Genomic DNA, 6,000 nt, shown 5'->3' with positions numbered 1-6,000 from the left:
TTTGTAGTCCATGGAACACTTCCTCAAACTGCACAGTTCAAAGGGAGTTTATTGTATGACATTGTCTTTCTTATGGCCCAGGTCACATGGGCATCCCATCACAACTAGAAGGGCCATAATCTTTTACTATATGGATAATTGTTATTAGTTATGACTCAACTCCTTAAACCAATGTCAAGGCTGGACATCGCCTGTCTTCCTAGTAACAAACGTCTCCTTGAATTCTTGGCTGCAGTCACCATCAGCAGAAATCTGTGAGCCAAGACAGTTTAACATAGGAACTACATCCACTGTTGCTCCTCCTACATGTCGTGAAGTGATAGGTATACTTTTCTTCATTTTCTGTCATCAGGATGGTATCTTCCGCATACCTACACATATTTATTCCACCTATTTTAATTCCGGTTTCTTCTTCATGCAACCCAGCATTCCTCAAAGTGTGCTGTGCATACAGATAGAATAAATAAGTTGGCAATACAGTTTTGCTGTACTCCATACTGAATCTTGCCCTCCTTTAGTTGCTCCATGAAAGGTCAGAGTATAAATTCTGTACAAGATAAATGAGACAGTCTGGTACTCCCATGTACTTCCCATACTTTATTGTGGTCAACCCAGATGCAGGCTTTAGCATAATCAATAAAGCAGAGATACACACCTTTCTGGAATTCTCTTGCTTTCTCCATAATCCATCGGATGTCGGCAGTTTGGCCAGTGGTTCCTCTTCCTTCATGAAATCCAACTTGTTTGTTCTTCAGGTATCTCTCTGCCCGTATACTGGTGAAGTCTCTTTTGTAAGATTTTACGCATTGCTTTGAAAGCATGTGAAATAAGTGTGTTTCATGATTTGAACACTAGTTGGAAATTGTCTTCTTTGGAATCACGATGAATACTGACCTTTTCCTGCCTTTCAGCCACTATTGGTCTCTCCATATTTGCTGATATATTGAATACAGCACTTCCATCACATTCTCTCCAATGACTTTGAACAATTCCGCTGCTATTCCACCATGTCCACTACCGTAGCCTCATTTTTAGCAACATTTTTGAGCATCCATATGACTTTTCTAAAATATTTGGTTTTGGTTCTAAGATCACATTAACTTGATCACCACCAGTATGCAGTCATACGTATTCTGCCCATCTTTCCTTAATGTCTTCTGCCTCTCTTAGATCTTTACCATTTTTAGTGTTTTCAACAAGGGCCAATGCTGTGGGGGCTTAGATTTGGTACATCAAAATATTTTCTCACTAGGTGATGCACACGGCATGCATTAATATAATATGCCTGTAAACTGTTTTGTATTTTATTGAAATTAGATACATACAAAAAAAGCAATGATTTCTTCATCATTGCAATATACCAGGTGCAGAAGTATGAAACCAGAATTTCCCTATAGATGGTGCTAGCTGTCAGTGTAGGGCCTGTGTGCCATCTGCTTCCTGCAATGTTTGATTGCGAATGTCAACACACAGTAACCCAAGTTCCATACATTGGAATCTGTTTCAAACCCGTAAACATGTCGAGTTTTGTGCATACATACTATGATTTGCAGACAGCATTGGTTTTCTGTTATCATTTGAAGGAAACTGCTGCAGAATCACACAGAATGCTTTTTGAAGCTTTCAGCAAACATGCTCTTGGGACAAAAATGTTTCAAGTGGTTCAAAAAATTAAAAGTGGTGATTTTGATGTGAGAAATGATGAGCGCAGGAAACCACCCAAAAAAATTCGAAGACAACGAATTGCAGGCCTTATAGGATGCTGATACTCAAGCTCAACCAGAACATGTGGAACAGTTGAATGTGATGCAGAAAGTGAGTTTTGCATGAACCGAATGAAAGACAGCAAGCAAATCGGAAGACCACTTGTGAAATGATGCTTGCCAGATGCAAAAGAAAGTCATTTCTCCATCAAATAGTGACAAGTGATGAGAAATGATTATACTTAGAGAATCATAAGTGGTTGAAAATTGTGGGTGAATCCAGGCAAACCATCGACATCCACTGCAAGACCAAGGGGCCAAACTGCGAGGTCATGGGTCCCTTGTTTCTGGTAAAATAATTACACAAAGGAAAGAAGAAAAGGAAGGAGACCTACAACACAATAACAGGAGAAAGGAAGAACAAGAAGAATGACAGAAGGAAAACCAATACTACTATGGACAAAACAGGAAATGAAAACCACAGGTAGGGGTAAAAACAAGAGAGTAGGTGACTGTGGCTGGCTGACCATGAGAATAAAAACGAAAAGCCAGCCACCATGTGACACATTAAAACATCCACTCTAAAAGCATTAGAGTGAAGAACACAAAGGGACGAAGGACATGGAGGACAGCTCACCAAGATATGGGCCACTGTCAGCCGGGCGCTGCACCAACAATGAGTTGGATCATCACGGCGCAGGAGGTAGCCATGTGTCACCCAAGTGAGGCCAATGTGGAGCCGGCAGAGAACCACAGAGTCCCTGCGAAAGGCCCGCATGGAGGACTGCCACACATTCGTAGTCTCCTTAATGGCTCACAGTTTGTTGTGCATGCTGAGGTTATGCCATTTTATCTCCCAAAGCTGCAAAACCTTGCAGTGTAGTACTGCATGCAGGTCAGTTGCAGAGAAACCAATCTCCATAAGCAGTATCCGCGTAGCCCGTTTGGCCAGCCTGTCAGCAAGTTCATTGCCTGGGATTCCGATGTGACCTGGGGTCCAGACAAACACCACTGAACGACCGGACCGTTCCAGGGCATAGACGGACTCCAGGATGGTCGCTACCAAAGGATGACGAGGGAAGCACTGGTCGATAGCTTGTAGGCTGCTCAAGGAGTCAGTACGCAGAAGAAATGACTCCCCAGGGCATGAACGGATATGATTCTCAAGAGCACGAGATATAGCCACCAGCTCGGCAGTGAAAACACTGCAGCCATCGGGCAAGGAATGCTGTTCAATATGTCCTCCATGGACATACGCAAAGCCGACGTGACCATCAGCCATTGATGTAAACCACTTCGTGGCCTTGGTACGTGTCAAGAATCGAGAGGAAGCGGCAGCGGAGAGCCACGGGGTTAACTGAGTTCTTAGGGTCGTGTGAAAGGTTCAGGTGAAGCCACAGATTAGGTGTACACCATGGAGGTATACGTGAAATGGATCTCAGGTATAGGTGGTAAAGGTAAGGACTCCAGTTCGGAAAGAAGGGATCGAACACGAACTGCAATTGGAAGCCCTGACCTGGGCTGCCGATTTTTGAGGCAGATGAACTGCCATGGGTGGAAAAGGAGATGGTGATTCAGACACGCAGGAGAACTACGAACATGTGCAATGTAACTGGCCAGCAGTTGTGCACACATAACCTGCAATGGAGGGACTCTGGCCTCCACCAAGAGATTGGTCACCGAACTTGTCCTAAAAGCTCCCGTTGCTAGGCGAACGCCACAGTGGTGCAGTGGGTTGCGTAAACACAATGCTGAGGGCGCTGCTGAACCATAAACGTCTCCCGTAGTCAAGGTGGGATTGAACAAGGACTCTTTAGAATTGAAGCATCGTAGAGCAATCTGCACCCCAGTTGGTGTTGCTGAGGCAGCGGAAGGGCACTGAAGTGCTGCCAGCACTTCCGCTTAAGCTGACGAAGGTGAAGAAGCCAAGTCAATTGGGCGTTGAAAACCAGTCCTAAGAATCGATATGTCTCCACTAGAATGAGTGGATCATCATTAACGTAACGTTCTGGATGAACGGTAGGACACCTACAGCAGTGCATAACACATGACTTTGTGGCCGAAAACTGGGAACCATGGGCTAGAGCGCATGACTGCGCCTTGTGGACGGCTCCCTGTAGGTGCTGCTCAGCAACACCAGTACTGGTTGAGCAGTATGAACTGCAGATGTTGTCTGCATACAGAGAAGTGAGACAGACGGCCCTACTGCTGCTGCTAGGCCATTAATAGCCACTAAAAAGATAGACACACTGAATAAAGAGCCCTGCGGGACCCCATTCTCCTGGATATGGGTGCAACTGTGGGAGCCACCAGCTTGGAGATGGAAAGTACGAAGTGACAGGAAATTTTGGATAGAAATCTGGAGCGGGCCTCAGAGACTCCACTCATATAATGTGACAAGGATATGATGTCGCCAGGTGGTGTCATATGCTTTTCGTAAATCAAAAAAGACGGCCACCAGATATTGGCATCTGGAAAAGGCTGTTCGGATGGCAGACTCGAGGGACACAAGATATCAGTGGTAGAGCGACCCCGGCGGAAGCTGCCCTGACATGGAGCCAGAAGGCCCCATGATCCCAGGACCCAACCCAGCCACCGACACCATATGTTGCAGCAGCTTACAAAGAACATTGGCGAGGCTGATGGGCTGATAGCTATCCACATCAAGGTTTTTTTTTTTTTTTACTGGGTTTGAGCCCCGGAGTGATGGTGCTCTCCCGTCATTGCGATGAAAAGATGCCATAGCATGAAATCTGGTTGAAGATGAGGAGATGTTTAATAATCTGACTGTGGATCCAGTCTGGCCCAGGAGCTGTGCTGGGGCATGTGCAAGGGCACTGAGGAGCTCCCACTCTGTAAATGGTGCATTAGAGGATTCACTGCGGTGTGTAGTCAGTGAGAGGACTTTCCCTTCCAGCTGCTGTTTGAGAGTGCGAAATGCTGATTCTCCGACGCCGAGACATGAGCATAGTGCTCGGCAAAGTGGTCGGCAATTGCATTTGCGTCAGTAAATAACACACCATTTACGTTAACACTGGGAGCACCTGTTTGGGTGTGGTACCCAAAAACACATTTCATCTTTGCCCCGACTTGGGAAGGTGACGTATGGCACCCAATGATTGAGACATATCACTGCCAACACAGAGCCGTTTAAAGGCTATGAGTTGCTCCAGGGAAGGGTTCCGCTTATGCCGCTGTAAAGCTTGCCGACGCTCCTTAATTGCTTCAGCGACTTCTGGGGACCACCAAGGGACTGACTTTCACCAGGGGCACACTAAAGAACAAGGGATCGTGTTTTCTGCCACAGAAATGATTGTAGTCACCTTCTCAACCATCACATTGATGTTGCCAAGTGGGGGAGATTCAATGGTGACAGCAGGGGTGGAAGTTTCCCAATCTGCTTGAATATTTAACGGGTATTCAGCCGGGTGGCGTCGTTCAAAAGCCGCGATATTTAGGCAAGCCGATTTCTTGCCATCTTCAGGCGTTCTTGGAGTCTGATTGATCACTGATGGATGTCGACTTTATATAATCTCGACCCCTCTCCCGCAGCTTCCGTCTGGGCACTTCCGAGTGGTCCGTGGCCACTGGTGGGGGAAGGGCGGCACTGGGTGGTGGGAGAAGTGTGGCGCCCCACGAAAGATCATGGGCCACAGTCCTTCTGCGGCTACGCCGCTTGCGGAACTCTGCTGTCATGGTAACAACACTTCTTCTTCTTCTTCTTCTTCTTCAAGTGTCCTGACAGGAGCAGACTTCTGTGTAGACTGTCCTTGTGTTTCAATCATACTCAAAGCTGGATCCCCGGCTTTGCTTAACTGGGAACCGCTGTCTTTCTTTGTTCGTCATGCAGCCGAATCTCCACTGCCTATTTGAGGATGCAATCCCAGAAGGTGTTCGATTGCTGTAACACCTTTGTGCCATCGTATTTCATGTCATGTCTACATCTACATGGATACTCTGCAAATCACATTTAAGTGCCTGGCAGAGGGTTCATTGAACCACCTTCGCAATTCTCTATTATTCCAATCTCATATAGCGCACGGAAAGAATGAACACCTATATCTTTTGGTACGGGCTCTGATTTCCCTTATTTTATCATGGTGATCGTTCCATCCTATGTAGGTTAGTGTCAACAAAATATTTTCACATTCAGAGCAGAAAGTTGGTGACTGGAAGTTAGTGAGAAGATTCCGTCACAACGAAAAACGCCTTTCTTTTAATGATTTACAGCCCAAATCCTGTATCATTTCTGTGACACTCTCTCCCATATTTCACGATAATACAAAACGTGCTGCCT

Source organism: Schistocerca nitens, chromosome 9 (genome assembly GCF_023898315.1).
Source record: "Schistocerca nitens isolate TAMUIC-IGC-003100 chromosome 9, iqSchNite1.1, whole genome shotgun sequence".
NCBI lineage: Eukaryota > Metazoa > Arthropoda > Insecta > Orthoptera > Acrididae > Schistocerca > Schistocerca nitens.
The sequence above is the reverse complement of the archived record's forward strand: the minus strand, read 5'-3'. Positions refer to the sequence as shown.